The sequence below is a fragment of the Haliotis rufescens genome, unplaced genomic scaffold, assembly GCF_023055435.1.
Source record: "Haliotis rufescens isolate VD_foot unplaced genomic scaffold, xgHalRufe1.0.p SCAF_13, whole genome shotgun sequence".
In the NCBI taxonomy this organism is placed as follows: Eukaryota; Metazoa; Mollusca; class Gastropoda; order Lepetellida; family Haliotidae; genus Haliotis; species Haliotis rufescens.
The window spans coordinates 27,497,624-27,519,684 of record NW_025963813.1 but is presented as its reverse complement, the minus strand read 5'-3'; the positions used below and the strand labels follow the sequence as shown (position 1 = coordinate 27,519,684).

Genomic DNA, 22,061 nt, shown 5'->3' with positions numbered 1-22,061 from the left:
CTCTCCAACGGTCCCCATCCTCTAACAGGTGTCTATACAACATCCACCCTCCAACAGGTGTCTATACAACCTCCACCCTCCAACGGTCCCCATCCTCTAACAGGTGTCTATACAACATCCACCCTCCAACAGGTGTCTATACAACCTCCACCCTCCAACAGGTGTCTATACAACCTCCACCCTCCAACGGTCCCCATCCTCTTACAGGTTTCTATACAACATCCATCTTCTAGTCGTCCCCACCCTGGAACAGGTGTCTATACAACCTTCACCCTCCAACGGCCCCCATCGTCTAACAGGTGTCTATACAAACCCCACCCTCTAACAGTCCCCATCCTCTAACAGGTTTCTATACAACATCCATCTTCTAGTCGTCCCCACCCTGAAACAGGTGTCTATACAACCTTCACCCCCCAACGGCCCCCATCGTCTAACAGGTGTCTATACAAACCCCACCCTCTAACAGTCCCCATCCTCTAACAGATTTCTATACAACATCCATCTTCTAGTCGTCCCCACCCTCGAACAGGTGTCTATACAACCTCCACCCTCCAACGGCCCCCATCCTCTAACAGGTGTCTATACAACCCTCACCCTCTACCAGTCCCCGTCCTCTAACAGGTGTCTATACAACATCCATTTTCTAGTCGTCCCAACCCTCGAACAGGTGTCTTTACAGCCCCCACCCTCCAACAGGTGTCTATACAACCTCCACCCCCCAACGGTCCCCATCCTGTAACAGGTTTCTATACAACATCCATCTTTTAGTCGTCCCCACCCTCGAACAGGTGTCTTTACAACCTCCACCCTCCAACGGGTGTCTATACAACCTCCACCCTCCAGTAGGTGTCTATACAACCTCCACCTTCAAACGGTCCCCATCCTCTAACAGGTGTCTATACAACATCCACCCTCCAACAGGTGTCTATACAACCCTCACCCTCTACCTGTCCCCATCCTCTAACAGGTGTCTACACAACCCCCACCCTCTACCTGTCCCCGCCCTCCAACAGGTGTCTATACAACCATCACCCTCCAACAGGTGTCTATACAACCACCACCCTCCAACGGGTGTCTATACAACCACCACCCTCCAACAGGTGTCTATACAACTTCCAACTTCCAACATGTGTCTATACAACCACCACCCTCCAACAGGTGTCTATACAACCATCACCCTCCAACAGGTGTCTATACAACCACCACCCTCCAACAGGTGTCTATACAACTTCCACCTTCCAACAGGTGTCTATACAACTTCCACCCTCCAACATGTGTCTATACAACTTCCACCCTCCAACAGGTGTCTATACAACTTCCACCTTCCAACAGGTGTGTATATAACCACCACCCTCCAACATGTGTCTATATAACCACCACCCTACAACAGGTGTCTTTACAACTTCGACATTCCAACAGGTGTGTATACAATCTCCACCCTCTACCTGTCCCCATCCTCTAACAGGTGTCTACACAACCCCCACCCTCTACCTGTCCCCGCCCTCCAACAGGTGTCTATACAACAACCACCCTCGAACAAGTGTCCATACAACCACCACCCTCCAACATGTGTCTATACAACCACCACCCTCCAACAGGTGTCTATACAACTTCCAACATGTGTCTATACGACCACCACCCTCGAACAAGTGTCTATACAACCATCACCCTCCAACAGGTGTCCATACAACCACCACCCTCCAACATGTGTCTATACAACCACCACCCTCCAATAGGTGTCTATACAACCACCACCCTCCAACTATCCCCATCCTCTAACAGGTGTCTATACAACCACCACCCTCCAACAGTCCCCACCCTCCAACAGGTGTCTATACAACTTCCACCCTCCAACAGGTGTCTATACAACTTCCACCCTCCAACATGTGTCTATACAACCACCACCCTCCAACAGGTGTTTATACAACCACCACCCTCCAACATGTGTCTATACAACTTCCACCCTCCAACAGGTGTCTATACAACCACCACCCTCCAACAGTCCCCATCCTCTAACAGGTGTCTATACAACCTCCACCCTCCAACAGGTGTCTATACAACCACCACCCTCCAACATGTGTCTATACAACCACCACCCTCCAACAGGTGTCTATACAACCACCACCCTCCAACAGGTGTCTATACAACTTCCACCCTCCAACTGGTGTCTATACAACCACCACCCTCCAACAGGTGTCTATACAACTTCCATCTTCCAACAGGTGTCTATACAACTTCCACCCTTCAACATGTGTCTATACAACCACCACCCTCCAACAGGTGTCTATACAACTTCCACCTTCCAACAGGTGTCTATACAACTTCCACCCTCCAACAGGTGTCTATACAACCACCACCCTCCAACAGGTGTCTATACAACTTCCACATTCCAACAGGTGTGTATACAATCTCGACCCTCTACCTTTCCCAAGCCTCTAACAGGTGTCTTTTTGGTTTTGGTTTGGTTTGTTGTTTAACGCCGCACTCAGCAATATTCCAGCTATATGACGGCAGTATGTAAATAATCGAGTCTGGATCAGACAATCCAGTGATCAATATCATGAGCATCGATCCACGCAATTGGGGTCGATGACATGCATCAACCAAGTCAGCGAGCCTGACCACCCGATCCCGTTAGTCGCCTTTAACGACAAGCATAGTCACCTTTTACGGCAAGCATGGGTTGCTGAAGGCATATTCTACCCCGGGTCTTCACGGGTCTAACAGGTGTCTATACAACCCCCACCCTCCAACAGGTGTCTATACAACCCCCACCCTCTACCTGTCACCACCCGCCAACAGGTGTCTATACAACCTCCATCCTCTACCTGCCCCCGCCCTTTAACAGGTGTCTATACAATCTCCGCCATCTACCTGCCCCCGCCCTCCAACACGTGTCTACACAACCCCCACCCAATACCTGTCCCCACCCTCCAACAGGTGTCTATACAATCTCCACCCTCCAACAGGTGTCTATACAATCTTCACCCTCCAAAAGGTGTCTATACAATCTCAATCCTCCAACAGGTGTCTATACAATCTCCACCCTCTACCTGTCCCCGCCCTCTAACAGGTGTCTATACAACCTCCATCCTCTTGTATCTCCACCCTCTAAAGGGTGTCTACACAGCCGCCAGTCTTACTAGAATCACTCTCCCTCAATCCATCCAGCAGTTTTATCAACCTATATGTGTCTACTGTCTAGCCCTCAGTGAGGTGTGTTAACACTACACAAGCCATACCCTTAGTCCTACGGTTGCTCCCTTTATCACCCATCCCAGGACAACGCGTTAACATAGCTCCAAGGCTCAATGAACCAAAACAGCTTCTGATGCACTGACAGAAGGTGATAGAGGCGAACTTCCTCAGGCCAAACAGTTGACACTCCTCAACATTCAGTCGGACAAACAAACAATATGCTAAGTTTATTATGTACAGTAAAACACTAAACTGTTTAGTAAACGTCTTGGAAAATTTTGAGATAAGATGGCCCGGACAACAATATCCTGGTACAGATGCAAATCTAACCGACTCTTTATGCGCTTGCTTAATGGCCAGGGCCTTGTTTAAAAAGGTTTCAGCTCGTTGTGTATGTATGTATGTATGTATGTATGTATGTATGTATGTATGTATGTATGTATGTATGTATGTATGTATGTGTACACCTTACGCTCGTCATGTATATGCTAAGTGTATACCTTACGGCCAAAGCGGTACTCACTGAGTCACTCAGAGCTCAACATCTCCCTATTTTCTTTATTCAATCGTCTACGGCGACAGAATTCTCTGTCCAGAGTTGCGTCCCTTAGGCGTACCCGAACCCTATGATCGTGGGTTCGAAGTCAAGTTCGCCCTGATTATGTTTCTCGGTTTGTCAGCAACATATCCGTGCGCTTGGGTTTCACCAAAGTGGTAAACGTCTGAGACCTGCATTACTCTTTTCAACATCAAAATGACAGGTTGTGTTATAACTGAAACACGGTTCAAATTGGCGTTAAAACCAACTCACCGACTTTCAGATTCAGTGTTGATAAGGTGTTATGGGAGTTCGCTCAGATAACAATCTGATCTTATGTCATCTATAACAACTAATTATATTCTTAAGCGGTATCGAAGTACACTATTGATATGTCAGAGATATGTTACCATCAAACAATACAAATACAATACATCGAACATACAAATACTGCGACCTATACGGATTAAAGACGAGAATGGACACACTTAATTTGTACTGCGAGATCCATGTCTGAATCATTAAACCAAATTACATTTTAGATCGTGTACATGCACATGGAGTTTATTGTCCATTTTCTTCAAACATGGACAATCACATCCGTCGTTCTGACAAATGCTTTACCTTCCATTAGTTGTTGGGACCTTGTACCCCCATTTCATACTTAGGGACCCCAGAAGCAGAAGTGAGGGCCCCAGGACACACAAATAGAGGGGCGGTGGGGTAGCATAGTGGTAAAAGTGTTCGCTCGTCTCGCTCTATGAGCTCTACAGTGTCTGACCATTGACTACAACTTGACTTCGAGAACACTGCGTCTGGTTCTCTAAAACAGCCCTTTTTCATAATTCCTATACTAATTTCAATTGTTTCACCGAGGCGTTTAAGCTGGTTAAAAGATGATAATTCAACAGGTAATTATAATGAGTGCCATGTTTACTGCACCAAGTGCACCGTGTGAATGCACCTGACGCACTCACGCCTCAATAACCTGCGTTTGCACAGATAACTAGAGTTTACCAAGATGGACACGCGAATTAGTCCACTAAACGAAGAGAACTTCAAAGCTTTTCATATTAAATCTCTATTATCGAAGCTGCCAAGACAAACACAGTGAACAACGATGCAAACGGAACATTAGATTGTGTTTAAAGCTGGTGTTTCAATTCACAGGATGTAAATAACTAAAAAACTTGCCACGGCAGTGTAATCCTAACGCTCAGTGGAATGGCCTACACCGAATAAGAGGTCTGCTGTAACGCTTGTGTAATTCAGAGAGATGTGGAGCTCTACTGAAAAAATGTATATTTTTATAAGCATCTCTCGTTATAGAAATCGGTATCTTTTCTTGACGAAATTGTGCTGAGATCTGCGTCTTTGGTGACTCAGATGACGAAAAATGAACCCGTTAAGTCAAAATAAGTCGTAATAGGACCAGTGGTGAGGTGAAGTGAAATGGGGTTTAACGTCGCGTTCAAGCTCATTGCTGTTTTGTTTGTTTGTGTGTTTTTTGTTTAACGCCGCACTCAGCAATATTCCAGTTATATGACGGCGGTCTGTAAATAATCGAGGCTGGACCAGACAATCCAGTGTTTGACATCATGAGCATCAATCCACGCATTTGGGATCGATGACATGGATCAACCAAGTCAGCAAGCCTGACCACCTGATCCCGTTAGTCGCCTCTTACGACAAGCATCATCACCTTTTACGGAAAGGTTGGGTTGCTGAAGACCTATTCTACCCCGGATCTGGGTTGCTGAAGACCTATTCTACCCCGGATCTGGGTTGCTGAAGACCTATTCTACCCCGGATCTGGGTTGCTGAAGACCTATTCTAACCCGGATCTGGGTTGCTGAAGACCTATTCTAACCCGGATCTGGGTTGCTGAAGACCTATTCTACCCCGGATCTGGGTTGCTGAAGACCTATTCTAACCCGGATCTGGGTTGCTGAAGACCTATTCTAACCCGGATCTTCACGGGTCAGTGGGCGTGTAAGTAAATGTGGTTTGACGCCGCTTTTGCATGATTCCATCAACATCACGCCGGGAGGGCACTACACGTGACGAGCGAACGCTTTAATTACCAGGCAACCTCACGGTCCCCTAAAAGTATGTTGTTAGGGTAATTGAGTGTGCTGATTATGAAAAAAATGTAAACTTTACTTGTGCATAGGATACAGAAATAGAGAAGTGCGGAGGAAAGGTTCTTACGACGATACGATTCTCGTGGTATCAACTTTTCTTGTAAAGTCAGGCACAATAGAATACCTCTCTATTTTGTTTTAATTGCCGGATGCATCTTCATCTTTATATAGAACACGCTGTGTGAGTTTAACGCCGCTCGGCTTCCAGACTAACGGTCCATTGTAACGGGGTATCACTATAACTAGTGGTAATATCTTGAGATGTGCTGACGTGGGGTGGGGTGGGGTGGGGTAGGTTGGGGTTGGGTCGGGTGGGGTGCGTTTATGTTGATTTGCTCCTGCTGTTAGTTTAGTGTAAAACCTTTTATAGGTGACACAACCCGGCATTTAAATCTGTTTAACATGCAAATTCATCATCGCTTTTTGTATTCAGAGTGGTGGTTTAATTCCACCCTAAACAGTATTCAGTTATATCACGGTCTATCAGCTCAATGTGGAGGACGCCTCTGAAGTTCCGGGTTAGAAATGGTCTTTTACAACCTCGTGTAAGGCGATTTGGCGATGCATGTCATGATATCCCAATTGCGTAGATCATAACGGCCCTACGAGCACTGGTGTGGTGTTAAAAAATCACGGATAATAATTGGGCAAGATCTGGGTTCCGAACCCCCATGAACAGCGGATCCTGACACAGTTAAGGACTCTAACTCTGTATAGTTACTGATGTCATACTGAGGTTTATAGGTGTACGGCCGGCCTAGTCGTCTAAGGCATCGCAACCTTTCATGCAGATCATAGCTTAGAATCTGAGATTCGTCCTGATTATGTTTCTAAGTTTGTCAGCACCCAAAGTGTTAAACGTCTAAGACCTACATTACTTCGGGCTTTCCTCCCACGCACCGTATAACCGAAATACTGTTAAGCTAAACTGACTCACTTCTACGTTTGAAAGAACACATGAAATTCGATGTAAATGTAAAAATGTACATTGAAAAAAGTGAACACTCAAAACTATTTTCTAAATGACAAAAAACCCTACGTGTACCGTTTATAACTCACTGACCAAAACCTCAAAATCCGGATAATGATCAAGACATTCTTAATTTCATTATTAAGTAACAAAAGTATTTATAACAATTATCATAACTGTCCACGACACTCTAAGATTAGGATATTATCAATCATATCATCCTTCCTCGAGGCAGGAATTTTCCGGCGGAAGGTTGTAACATGTTTTGTTTTTTATTAAGGTGTTCAATTTCAGTGACGTACGTCGGGGAAATGAAGCGAGACAATCCTCGCTTTCAGGGGTTATGCACTGTTGTGTACTTTAATTCCGTGTAAATCACGCACTTGGGGTCGCTGGCTTGTAATTGGTTCCTTCTAAAACATGGAATGGGGTTTCATAATTCTGCCTGGCGGCCACGGAATTACAGCTATCATATATTGACAGAAACCGTATGCACCGCATCACTTTAAATAGTTAGACTCTAGGTTCATTTATTGAACTGTAAAATGCCAGAACGAATTAGTCTAATGAGATCCAAAACATCTTCACCGCGTCAATGGCTCCCGACATTTCCTGTATATTTCAAACGGTCGAGTCAATGGGATTAATTTAACTTAGCTCGATTGGGGCCATGCTGTGTTGTTTATCAGCTAGGTTTGGATTTTGATTTGATGCATTGACCTTTTTAAACGACACTATACCTTGTTTTTTTATCTTGCAAATTAAACTCACTGCCTGACATTCTAACAATAATGTTTGTTAGTACGTTTATTGTGGGTTAACATCCGATGCACAAGGTAGAATGAGTGAGTGAGTTGGGTCTAAAACCGCTCTGAACAGTATTCCGTTCATTATCAGGGCGTGTCAGGTTAATTTGGGATGAAAGCCTGAAGTGATGCAGGTCTCAGACGTTTGCCACTTTGTTGAAACCCACGTTGAAACCCAGAAACATCATCGGGGCGAACCGGGATTCGAGCTCACAATCATAGGTTTCTGACGTGCCCAAGGGACGCAACTCTGCACAGCAGAATTACGGCTGCCATCCGTGGCCCCGACACAAGTTAGAATGATCAGGCAGGACCACGTCATCGTCCCAACAGACGACTTCTCGTCACTATGATACAATATATGTACACCTATCCAATGTCTCGAAGAACTGATATCTCGATGTTATCATTGTCTAAGGTGGTTGGTATGGCCGAGTGGTAGTCTGTCATACGGACCCTGAAACAAATATATTCTATATAGTCTCTGCAAGTCTATAATGTTTGGCAAGTCTAGATTACTGCAGTATCAAGAACGAAGAAAGGTCTTTAGGCTCCTTTTTATTATATTTTATACAATATACAACTGTTTTTTTCTATGAAATATGTTCATTTCAGAGACTAGCTGTTAGTCTAGGCCGAGTGGGTAACGCAATAACTAAGTATGTACACTAAAAATACGTAACTGCATGTTTTTAGCGTTTGTTGATATACGCATACATATATTAAGCTTAATCCTACAAATTCCAGAGGTAAATTTATACTTGCCGAGCGGTCATCCACCTACTCGCCGCCGCCAGTGTTACCGTTGCTTGGTGCATGGGCCCGGTCCGTGCCACCATCCTGCTCGTATTCACCCAAACAGACACGTGATGTGAATCGCCGAACTGTAACGATTGCCATATACGCACGGGGATTTCCGGATCACGCACGTCCGGGACACTGACGGCCGCTAGGTGGCAGCTGTGAACTGGGCTCTGTCTAAACAGTGATATGACTTCAGTTAAAGTCTTTGAAATCAAGTATAGCACATCACTCGTCTCAGACTGCTATGTTCATACCTTGGACTTCCGAAACGCAATCGAGAGTTCTCTGGACTTGTTGTAAAAATTGACATATCAACCACCATTGTGGGTTGTTGCTCATGCTGTCAACAACTGGTTTGTCAGATCCCGGGTCTGATATTTATGTACTGACCACTGGGACTTTGCTGTACCGTTACAGTGTAAGCAGCAATATAAACTGGCACTGGTCCTATAATCCTTGTCAAACTGCTCAATAGTTAAGGTATCATAAGGACATTCGTCAAGTAGAAATGTGCCTTTTTTAGGGCTTTGCTGTATGCTATCATAATAAGCACCAGTGGACTAAAAATGTTAGTTTCTAACGCTGATAAGCCAATCCACGCATTCATAATAACAAAACAGCTCTAAAATGTGCATTTATTAATAAAAACTACATCTTGCACTTCCTCGAGCAATATTTGACTGAAATAAATAACACTGAAAATGTTATTACACATTTCTCAATGTCATAGCGGCTTTTTATTAACATACGTAAAGCGGGTTATCAACCTTTTATTAAATATCAGGTATATTTATCTTCATAAAACTCGTATTACACACATTTACAGTCAGCCGGAAATGTAAACAATTCCTTATCTACATTCCATGGTGATTTCCGTTGTGAACGACCAATCTATAATCTATACCCTAGCGATAATTACCACTTTGGATGCGTTATCCGGGCTCAGTTAGTCCCGATAAACGAAATATCAGCAGTATTGATGGACCTTTTATTGGGCAGTTATATAACAACATCTTGCATAATTCGAAACTCTCCTTCGGGGGTTTCAATGTGCGTGAAAACGCATATTTATGTGTTGATTCGGTGATGATAAACACTTTGATATTGAAGTGGGTATGCAGGTTAGTGCTTACATTCTCTTCAACTACACTGATAACCGTCTATTGGTTCCGGGAAGGTGGGCGGCCGTCCAGTCACTGAACTCAATAAGCATGTATGAAGTTTGAAATTTAGATAACCTGGGTCTCGTTTCACGAAATATTCTCAGGGCGACGATGGTCGTCAGTGTGCGTATGTTTGGGCACCTGCGCCTCTCTTGTCGAAGCGCTGAGATGTCTTTGTGGTACTGGAGTCTCTCTACTCGTAGAGTAAACTTAGCTTTGCAGTGAGGGAGTCACTCTAGTTGTAACGTAAAGATAGCTTTGTAGTGACGGAGTCACTCTAGTCGTAGCGTTAAGATCGCTTTGTGGTACGGGAGTCACTCTAGTCGCAGCGATAAGATCGATTTGTGGTACGGGAATCACTCTAGTCACAGCGTTAAGATCGATTTGTGGTACGGGAGTCACTCTAGTCGCAGCGTTAAGATCGCTTTGTAATACGTGAGTCACACTACTCGTAGAGTAAAGTTAGCTTTGCAGTAAGGGAGTCACTCTTGTCGTAACGTAAAGTTGGCTTTGGAGTGAGGGAGTCACTCTAGTTGTATCGTTAAGAACGACTGAAGGTACGAGAGTCACTCTTGTCGCAGCGTTATGATCGATTTGTGGTACGGGAGTCATTCTTGTAGCGTTGAGAACAACTTAAGGTACGAGAGTTACTCTAGTCGCAGCGTTAAGATCGATTTGCGGTACGGGAATCACTCTAGTCGTATCATTAAGAACGACTGAAGGTACGAGAGTCACTCTAGTCGCAGCGTTAAGATCCATTTGTTATACGGGAATCACTCTAGTCGTATCGTTAAGAACAACCTAAGGTACGAGAGTCACTCTAGTCGCAGCGTTATGATCGATTTGTGGTACGGGAGTCATTCTTGTAGCGTTGAGATCGCATGGTGATACGGGAGTCACTAGTCGTAGCGTTAAGATCGCATTGAGCTAAGGAGTTACTTTAGTCGCATTGCTGAGATCGCTCTGAGGTATGGTGCTCAATTCATGCAAGAGGCGATAAATTTACAGGTAACAACTATTTATATTCAGTTTCTCCCCTATTTCATTCACAGCTCCTGGGGGAATCGGGGGAGGGGGGAATACTGCCAAGCTGCCAAGGCGCTAAAAGGTTAACAGCCATCCTAGCGGGTACCCATTCAATGCTGAGTGAACAGGAACATATTTTGAACAAAGTCGTCTCCCTAGTAACTAACGGGATCGGGTGGTCAGACTCGCTCACTTGATTGATGCATGTTATCGATTCCAGTTGCGTGGATCGATGCTCATGATGTTAATCACTGGATTGTCTGGTCCAGATTCGATTATTTACAGACCGCCGTCATATAGCTGGAATATTGCTGAGAGCAGCATTAAACAACAAACAAACAAACAACATGTGCTGCGTGTGTTTTAGTATGGGACATGACTGAGCTCGAGAAACGCTCTGGAGTGAAATTAATGAACGCAGACACTTGTCCAACAACTCTCCGTGAACAACTTTACTTCATCCATTCGTGACCTGTGACCTGTGACCTGTGGGCTGTACCACCATCACCTTTGCTACAAAGTTTACCTGGAAGACAGGGACCATCGTTAAAGAAAACTTCCATTCAGCCGTTCACTTGACAAATACTCATAACCTCCAACATGTAACCTCATTCAATTAATTAACAATCTATGAAATACCAATTTTTCAAAGGCAACAAATTATTAATAATTTGAAAGTTACTTCCTTATCAACTTTACACCCATTGTTCAAGTTGCCTGAAAACAGTCTTTTAATAATGCTTAGTAGGGGCTACCAGGAAGGGGCCAGGATTGATTCAAACTTTTACACGAATAAAGAAAGACAAAAAAAAGAGTCTTTCAGTCAGGTTTATTCATTCTGGAATATATTCAACGTTCAACAATACATTCAACAATACATTCAACAATACATCAATACATTTTGGGCTCCGCAAGACATAAGTCTAAAATAGGTTTTATGATGCATTATAATGACAGACTTCACTGTGTACTGTTTGACTGAATAAGCCTTGCTCTGCCTCTCTTGTCCTGGGTTCCTCACCTGCATATAGAGATGGAAAGTTTACTTTGTATGCTAATAATTACCTCGATAATAACTGTTTTAATTCCATACTATTTTGACAGTTTGAATTGTTTCATTTTCATTTGATACATGAAGGCTACAAATTAAAGTTTATCTTGCTTCTGTATTTTTACAGCAAATGGACAAGGAATTAGAATAAGAAAAAAGATCTCTGGGTGGCATTTATTGAAACATGCATATATTGTAAGTCGTTCTTTTGATCATGTAACTCCTATTGTGAAACAAATATGTGAAACATGCATCAACACAGTATATCATTTTTCTCAAAAGGTATAAACCATTTTGACGCTTTGTCAGATGAAATATGTATTTACTGCTACCAACATGCACATTCACTTAATCTCCACAAAATGAATTAGATGAGGTTAAATACAAAGTGATACTTGGTAGTTTAAGTGAGTGAGTGAGTTGGGTTTAACGCCGCTTTGAACAGTATTCCAATTATATCGCGGCGTGCAGAGCTCCAGATAACTTTACAGCAATTGAATTTTTACTCCAGGGTTTTTATTTTGATTGGGTTATTAGATTTTTCAATGGGTAACTCATTTTGTTTCACTCATCTATTCATCACTCTATTGGGTTTTCCCAAAATTAGTGAACATTTTAAGATTTAAAAAAAATGAAGATAAATGACCTATTCATATATGACAGCTATTCAAATGTATAAAAAGATAAATACATTGAAAATTCATTTCTAGGTACTTTATCACAGTAATAGTACAGACGTAATTTATGATATCATTCAGTATTCGTCATTCAATTATATCCTCCACAGTGAAGATCCGGGGTAGAACAGGTCTTCAGCAACCCATGCTTGTCGTAAAAGGCGACTATGCTTGTCCTAAGAGGCGACTAACGGGATCGGTGGTCAGGCTCGCTGACTGGGTTGATGAATGTCACCGTATCCCAATTGCGTGGATCGATGCTCATGATATCAATCACTGGATTGTCTGGTCCAGACTCGATTTTTTACAGACCACCGTCATGTACCTGGAATATTGCTGAGTACGGCGTTAACAACAATTCTACCATGAATTTGGAATTAACTCGATTCTGATTGGTCAATCAGAGGCTATTAAATCACAATAAACCCCCTCTGATTGAAACAGCAGGTTTGACGGCCGCATCACCACGGAAGCTAATACTCATAGAATAGTACTATTTTCAGTCATTGTCGGTAGGCATATTTAAATAATTATATCTACAATTACAGGTTACAAAATGCACAGATGCGTTTACTACAATATTCAAAGGATGTGTGGCAATACATTTCGTGCCAAAAAACACGATAGTAATCCACAAAGGGAATGTATTAATTTACGTTTTGGAGACAACAGAGAGCTTGGAATTTTGGCGCTTTTCTATGTACGACCGTGACGTCATATATTTTGCGTCACAATGAGCGACATGACGGCATAATGGTGACGTGCGATGTAGAGCGAAAGCCTTGCAAAGCTTGCTTTGTTTTCTTTATGGATTCCCACCTCATGTTAGCTTACCAAGTTGCCGTGCTTATATGCTTTCAATGCCTGTCATATGTTCGAGTGAAGTATTACAGTGTAAACAAACTGCTTGAGTATATACAGCGCCATATTTTGTTCGGTGATTCCGTAATTCAGATCGACAACCAACTCAAAACACTATAGACTCAATCCATGCCGCTTCACTCAGTATATTTGCTAACACCAAAGAGTTCGCGTTTTATTTAGTCATGGTAGAATGGAGATAAACATACTGTGTTTTCAATGTAGAGCAAGGCTACCTGTTGATATAACCGCGCTCAATTTAACATTTGAAACCTCACGCTGCGCGTTCGGTTCCAAATTCAATTTATCGGGGTTAAATCTACAGGTAACCTAGCTCTACATTGAAAACACAGTGTGTTTATCTCCTAAACAAACAAATATATATTCCATAGTTATGAATCAGACCCTGTCTTATACAGGCTGATACTCGAAGGGAAGTAACTCGTGTGATGCCGTATTACAACAAAGAAAAAATATTTTTTTAAATCCTGATAATCACTTCACATGAATTATTCTAATTCTACAGGGTTACCATTATGTTATTTATTTGAATTGAGTTATGACTTTCTCAGCTTGTCACAAAGGAAGATATGGTTGATTTATTGTTGAGCTGTTGTTGACATATGTTTCGAATATCCGTTGTTTTCTTTTTCCATTTACCGGTATGTTTAAGGTTTGAAAATTATAATTTGATACCAAGGACTGGACTTCAATTGTAAATAACCATCTTACAACAGTTTCTTGTTTACGAAAATAAATATAGCCATCAATATGAAACTTGTGGTTGCGGCACAACGTTGTGTGCTTGCTGCATACTGACAGACGAGAAATACTGCAGGAAATGAATGTCTTATTTCTTTGCAGTACTTTAATATATCGCAGCGTTGTTGAAAAGTTGGCAGCGAGAATGGATTCTTCAGGTGTTCGTGAAGTGCAGAGTTGCGTCCCATAGGCGTGCCAGCTAGTATCTATGGTTCCGTTTTTCGAATCCAAGATTCACCCTGATTATGATTACTGGTTTGTCCGATTTATTACCTAAGCTCGTGTATTTTAGCTGAAGTGGTAAACGTCTGAGACATACATCACCTTGGGCGTTCTTCCCACAAGCTCAAATGACACATGGTTCAAAGCGAAGTTACTTGAAACTCACTCACCGTTTGGGAACTACGTCACTTGCCTCCGTTAAGCTGGTGCAGGGTTAGCCAAGTGGATAAAGCATTCACTCATCGTGACGAATGTCCTGGTTCGACTCTCCACTTCCGGGGTAGAATAGGTCTTCAGCAACCTATGCTTGCCGTAAAAGGCGACTATGCTTGTCGTAAGAGGCGACTAACGGAATCGGGTGGTCAGGCTCGCTGACTTGGTTGATACACGTCATCAATCCCAATTGCGTGGATTGATGCTCGTGATGTTAATCACTGGATTGTCTGGTCCAGACTCGATTATTTACAGACAGCCGTCATATAGCTGGAATATTGCTGAGTGCGGCGTTAAACAACAAACCAACCTACCAATCGACTCTCCACGTGTGTACTACGTGTGAAGCTCAGTCCACATGTCCCCCGTCGGGATATTGCTTGAACAGTGCTACAGTCGGCACAAAGCCGAACAAACCTAAAATGTTACACAACAAACAAATGGTATAGCCGATTGATTCGTTTCAGCGAAATGGTTTGTAAATATATGGTATGTCCCACATCCTTGGTTAAACTGATTTTGCTCGTATTTGGCCAGTTCAGTCAGCATGTCGGCTGATAGTTTGTGATTCAAACGGACAAAAACGCAATCTGAGAAATATCTGAAATTCTATCATAAATGATACGACATTAGGTCAACACAAACAGACCTAGTTTGTACGACTGCGCGTCTTTTTAAAGGCGTTTTTGATACATCCAGTGCGAGGTGTTTATCTGTACAAACACTTCAACGTGACTACAGATGCGGGTGTGTTTTCACCGGATGACGAATGTTTACAATGTGAGCCACAAGATATACATCGACAGCAGCTGACAAAGTGATGCCTGGTCTGCCACTCTTCATCAGCAGCAAGAATCGATGTAACAGCTTAATGGAGAAGACTGGTACATGTGTCTGGAGGAAAGAGCAATATAACAGTCTGGAATAACGGGGTTTCATGTACAGTCTGGAATAACGGGGGTTACATGTGTGCAGTTAAAGAATGGTGGCTTTGCGTTGGGAAGGGTGGATTTGATGGATGGGCGCTTTAAACATGCCCCTGAGTGGTGTGGAAATATGCGCAATACAAATAGCCTCCTTAAAAGTCTTCTTAAAATGAAACCGTTATATTATACGGTTATTTATCAGTCGACGCATCACAAGCATGCTCAACACGCTTGAGTTATTTTATTAATTATGAGATCAGTGAGAATTGAAAAAGTATTCTCAGCTGAGTAAATGTAACCTTGCCGTACGGTCCTCCATCCAGCTCCTCGCTGCCGCCAGCTTTGATAAACTTCGGCTCATTTGCTACCGTTGCTGGATGCTTTGGGCCCGTGCTACCATCCTGGGTACTGTTCCACAAAGCGATAGACAGTCGTAACTGCCATACTTTAACATGGAGTAACAACAGCCGTTGAGCTGAGATGGCTTTGTGCAACCGGGCCCTGGTCGTATTCACACACATATACACGTGATGTGAATCGTCAAACAGTAACGACTGCCAGAAACACACGGGGATTTCCGGACCACGCACGTCATGGCATGAACACTCGCTAGGTGGCAGTAAAAAAATTTCGCGTTAGGAACTGAGCTCTGTCTATTCCTGTCATACAACAATATGAGGCGGAAGAGAGTCAGGACCAGTCTAACGTTAGATTAACACCAGTCGGGGGAGAAGGGGTGGGCGTTGCACACTGATCTTTGCCAGTGCTGTTTGTGTTCACTCCTGATGGTCATACAATAATACAACCGCTGCTTCCGTGAACCATAGGATTCCGAAGTTTTGTAAATATGATGCAATTTTGACTTTTACCATAAGCCAACCCTATTTATGCTTCTATATGTGTAGATGGTGGGGAGTGCGTGGTGAGGGTGGGGTGAAGGATGTAATTGCTGAGATGCAAGACATACAGTTTCAAAAATTTTTTTGGAACTGCGAATTCCCGTGGGTGGGTAAAACAGTGACTGACTTCCCCCAATTATACCAATTTTCTTACCCCCGAGAGTTTAGTTGGTACCTGATGCCAAAGCTAAACATTATATAGGGTTTAGCTGAGGACAGTCAGATAAGCTTATCTGATCGGAATGTTTTGGAATGACGTCATTTCCGGTTTCATTGTCTTCGAGGCATATTCATACGGTTACGTCAAACACAGTGTGATACGAATTCCTTGTCTTGGGGAATGTGTGTGTGTGTGTGTGTGTGTGTGTGTGTGTGTGTGTGTGTGTGTGTGTGTGTGTGTGTGTGTGTGTGTGTGTGTGTGTGTGTGTGTGAGAAAGAGTGTGTGTGTGACTGTGTGCGTGCGTGCGTGCGTGTGCGTGTGTGTGTGTGTGTGTGTGTGTGTGATTCTATTGTAATCTCAAACTAATCATTCACCAAACTAGACAGACGTCAAACACAAAAAAATCTCGGAATCATTCCAAATTACTCGTGTCATTCCGAAAGAAACCTAGTTTTTAAAAAGTTTGAAAGATGGTGGCCGTTTATAAATGTGTGTGTGTGTGTGTGTGTGTGTGTGTGTGTGTGTGTGTGTGTGTGTGTGTGTGAGAAAGAGTGTGTGTGTGAGAAAGAGTGTGTATGTGTGTGTGACTGTGTGCGTGCGTGCGTGCGTGCGTGCGTGTGCGTGTGCGTGTGTGTGTGTGTGTGTGTGTGTGATTCTATTGTAATCTCAAACTCATCATTCACCAAACTAGACAGACAACAATGGAGCCAGTCAACCAGCTTGACCATCAACAAACTGGACAGACAACTAATAAATATTCTACCAACTAGCATCTTCACGAGACAAGCGTGTCCACTAGCCTTTATCAAAGCCTGGTTGCTAACTTTGATAAAAAGGCTAGTGGACGGTCTTGCCTCGGGAAAATGACCAACAAGATACTCCATTTAGACGCTCGTAAACGTTAATCAGCTGGTCAAGTTATGCCAGTAGAACAAATAGACAGTTAATTAACCAACCCCGAAAACGTTGACTGGCTGGTTTGCTCTGTAGTGTTTTTAGTTATATCTTGTGTTTGGACCTTCATATTGACGCTAACTCTTCGGTATTTACTAATGCGAATACCATTGCGTCAAGTGCGTGCATTGATCGTCATGTGTTCATTCATCATCGAAACTATGTTAGGCAGCCAATGACGACCAGCGGTAACAATGTCTGCCGCTGTGAGTCAATCAACATTCAGACGGCAATCGATGCTTGGAGAAGAGACCTAATGCGATCTGAAAGCCAGGTCTCTCGGGAAATATATTAAATACCATATGGCAGTCTGATATTTGATGTTATTGCAACGATATGCTTATTTTGGGAGCAACAGCTGAAGTCTATGGTTGATGTACAGCTGAGGCTAGCTCAGATGTTACAGATCATCTTTGTTCGGATGGTTCGAACTAACGCATCATTCGACCAGCCGAAGGGGAGGTAATTTCATACGGAAAGGGATGTTACCAATATAGCCCCTGTATCCACCGCAAATAATATATAATTCATACTTAATCATTTAATTTTTACATGGACAAAGGTGAAAAGAATCATGATGTGGTGGGTGAGGTGAAATGGGGTTTAACGTCGCGTCCAAGATTATTGCACTTATATCGTGACGAGCATGTACGTGTGTGTGTTTGCTTGTACTAGTCCGGACTGATGCCGATTTATAGTGCTAGCTCACTGAGATACCATGAGACAGTTTAACATGAATATCCCACTTAGTCACAGTATACTGACTTCGGGCCGACCAGTCCTCGTTTTAGCCCCTTAGTGCCGAACACAAGGCAGGGTAATAACAATGTCCATTCTTTAAACGTCTGTCAGTAGGGGGGGGGGGGGGGGCGGTCATGATGTGGGGATGGTATTAACATCACGGCGATGTTCCTTCTACGACGCTGATGATGATGTGACCGGGCAATGACCATGACGGCGACCTTAACGCTGCTCATGATGATGAGAATGATGACGACGGTGATGGCGTTAATATCGAAAATAATACTGATGAAGTTGACGAATGGTGTTTTCGAGCTAGTATCTGCAGTCAAATCGTCCGGATTAACACATTTCAGGACTAATTAACGACCCCCTTATTAACTACATTAGTAACAGTCCGGAGTAATAGAGTCCGGGTTAACGAGGGTTTTCTGGATGTCTTTATTACAATGTACAGTAGAACCTCGATAAAAGTGGTGATGACAACATCAATGATGGCGTCTCTCATCCACAACGCAAAGAGGTTTAATAGATTCTAAAACAGTGAACCTATCGTCTTGCCGACATGATTCGCTTTGCCAGTAGGCTAACTAAGGGCCGGGTAATCTGGTTTGTTCCTTGCCAGGCGCGTCAAGCGAGATAGGATCCCAACCATCGGTGTGATCTGATTGATATGATGCTATCAATCAGATCCGACATGCCCCAACCGGCGCTTGAGAATATGTTATTAATAGACTATTGTCTTCGATCATCAGAAGGCATAACATGTTCTATTTCTGACAGACGTGTGATTAAACTCACTGGCTGCGGACGGAGTGTTCATGTTCGAAGAATTTCCATTGTAGAGGATTTTAATTCCGTACTTTTGTCATATTATCATGTGTTTGTGTACTATGAGAACTTATATTCATTTTTTCACTCGAATTTTGGATTTTAATTTCAGTGTTACTGTTTCGCGGGATGATTTAAGGGACCGACCATTTGTTCAGCTACATCTGCAAAACCAGATATGTTTTTGTTATACCTATGCGCCTAAATAAAAAATATAGTAATAAAAAGCAGAACGTATCAATTAGGGGTGTCAGGATAAATCGAAATATCGACATATTGCTATTGGTAAGCACTTTAAGTCAATCTTTCGATTGTTTAATCAGTTTCCGATCAATAGTATCGATTTCAGTTAGGAATATCGATATCGATTGTATTTACCATATCAATAAAATACATGCAATGCTGTACAAATTTGTTTTTCTTTTGATCATGAGCGGAAGTAATTTACACATGGTTATGTGAAAGTTTCTTTTTCTTAAATTAGAGTAAAGAAAAAACAAATCAGTCATATCTCAAACTTTACTTTTTATTTGTTGTTATGGTTGTCACATTCAAAGGAAACTTCAGTTCCAAGGTTTAATCCAACTCTAAAATTCATCTAAAATGATACACTGAAAACTATCGATATTTATCGCAATAGTTGCTTGCAATATCAATAGTCATCGCGATAGTTTCTTTCAATATCAATAGTTATCGCAATAGGGATTTCCAGACCAATAGTCACCCCTTGTATCAATGTATCTTTTATGGCAGACAAGTTCTTTCATTTTTTTCAAGTGTAACATGCTGATGTTTTACAAACATTTTCTGAGATGATTTAACAAATAAAACAAGCCTTTACACATCCTTATGCGAGTTATCAGATGATGTGCGGCGTCAGGCAACATACAGTTACAATTTTATGCAAACTGTCGAAGTGGCAGGAGCTATCGGTAGAGCAGGATATTCTTACCCCTTTCGCGAACACCTGGTGTCATCACCGATTTTCAGTGGTCTGTTCGTATAATGTTTACTGGTAGTTTGACTTTTACGCCAAGTGGAATCTCTTTCGGCAGAAAATCGACACCGTTTAATCCCTTGTGAACCCTGAAATGGGCCTTATCCTACCTCTGTCTTGGCATAACGTGTTTGAGTGAGTGAGTGAGTTGGCTTTAACGGGGCTATTAGACTTATATCACGGTGTGTCAGCTTAATGTGGGAGGAAAGACCGAAGTGATGCATGTCTGAGACGTTAACCACTTCGGTGAAACCCACGAGCACGGATATGGCGCTGACAAACCTAGAAACATAATCGGGGCGAACCGGGATTCGAACCCCCAATCATAGGTTTCTGGCGTAGCCAAGGGACGCAACTCTGAACAGCGAATCGCGGACAGATTTAAAAAATGCAGCAAAGAGGGTTTGGGTGATCCTGGCAGTCAGGCTGGTTAGGCCCATAATCAGTTCAGGGCCCAGACAGCCAATGGAACTTCTCCCAGGAAGCGATGCCAAGTCAAACCCACCCAGAACTTTTCAGAGAATGTGAAGACACCCCAACCTGCAGCCTTCTGCATTTCCTAGATTGTCAGAAGGGCTGTATTCCTGGTTGCAAACCCGGGTACTCTCCCAATGTCAGTCAACAGATTAGGAGCACCGAGTACAATGGGGAGTCGGATAACTTGGTACTTGTATTCAAGGGTTACTTTTCGAAAGCGACGTCTGCATATTTGCCATGTTTTTCCTGAATCTTGTCAATCATATTAGTGTCAAAAGGGACAGAAAATTCAATAATATAAAAATTAATGACTTCATTGGATTTATCAAAAAGGACAAGATCAGGTTTGTTAGCCTGGATACGTCTGAGGCTGTAAATGGGCCTATTCCAAAGGATTTTGTATTTATCATTTTCCATGACGCCCTCTACATATTCCGGGTCGTACCATGGATGGACCTCTGTGTCAAAACCACAAGCATGGCGAAGACGGTAATAAAATGATCGAGCCACTTCCTCATGTCGCTTAAGATACTGTGTTTGTGCCAAAGCTGGGCACTCTAGGACAAAGTGTTGGGCAGTCTCATTAAATTCATTACATACCCTACATTTCATATTTACATTTTGATCCAAAAATAACATCGACGGTTTCGAATGGGAAGTTACTGGTCCTGAGCAGCAAACAGAAAGCCTTCTGTTTCACTTTTCAGACCAGTTGACTTCATCCAACGGAAGGACTCTGCAGGGTTGCTGATCCTCTCAACACACTTCACCTGATCTCGATGCAGTGGTCGCTCGATGCAGTCTGGGCCGATTTGATATGGCAATTCTCTTGGTTGACACTCATTTCTGTACCGTATTTGGGAGTTGGAATCAGCGTCCATGTGCACATTATTTCAGTAACATCACAAGAGTTCCAGCAAGATGTGGGTGGAAAGGTCGTAGGCGGGCAAAAGAAAGTATACATTAGAGAATTGGATTTGACCCAAAAATTACAAACGTTATAGGCAGAAAACAGTCGCCGAAACAGTTTAACCTTAAGGACCCCAAAACACTGATTATGATCCTTGGGTTGTCATATCTAGGGGCGGTCGGGTGGCCTAGTGGTTAAAGCGTTCGCTCGTCACGCCGAAGACCCGGGTTCGATTCCCGACATGGGTACAATGTGTGAAGACCATTTCTGGTGTCATCCGCCGTTATATTGCTGGAATATTGCTTAAAGCGGCGTAAAACCATACTCACACACTGAGTGGGGTATTCATCTTAAACAGTGGCGAGGTATCTTAGTGGGTTAGCACTGTAAAACCAGCATTAGTCCGGACTAGTACAAGCAGATATACACGAACACGCACGTTTGCACACGCGCACGCTCACGCTCACTTGCATACGCGCACGCACACGCACACACACACACACACACAGTGTCGCTATATAACCTTGAACGCGACATTTAACCCCATTTCACTTCCATTTCTAGATTTTCGAGATCTGCAGGAATGTACGGCCTTAAAACATACCTCTTTCCGCAGAGCCGGTCTATTTCATGGTGCCAGGTACCACACACTTTGAATCCCGGTTCGCCCAGATTATTTTTACGGGTTTGTCAGCTTCACACCCGTGCTCGTGGGTTTCACCGAAGTATTA

General features: G+C 43.0%; 1 protein-coding gene across 2 annotated transcripts in view; it reads left to right on the top strand.

The window, feature by feature from the left end:
- LOC124152491 (transmembrane protein 26-like) overlaps window positions 1-22,061 on the top strand; it is a 107,704-nt gene that overhangs the window by 24,406 nt on the left and 61,237 nt on the right. The gene's annotated exons all lie outside the window — the stretch shown is intronic.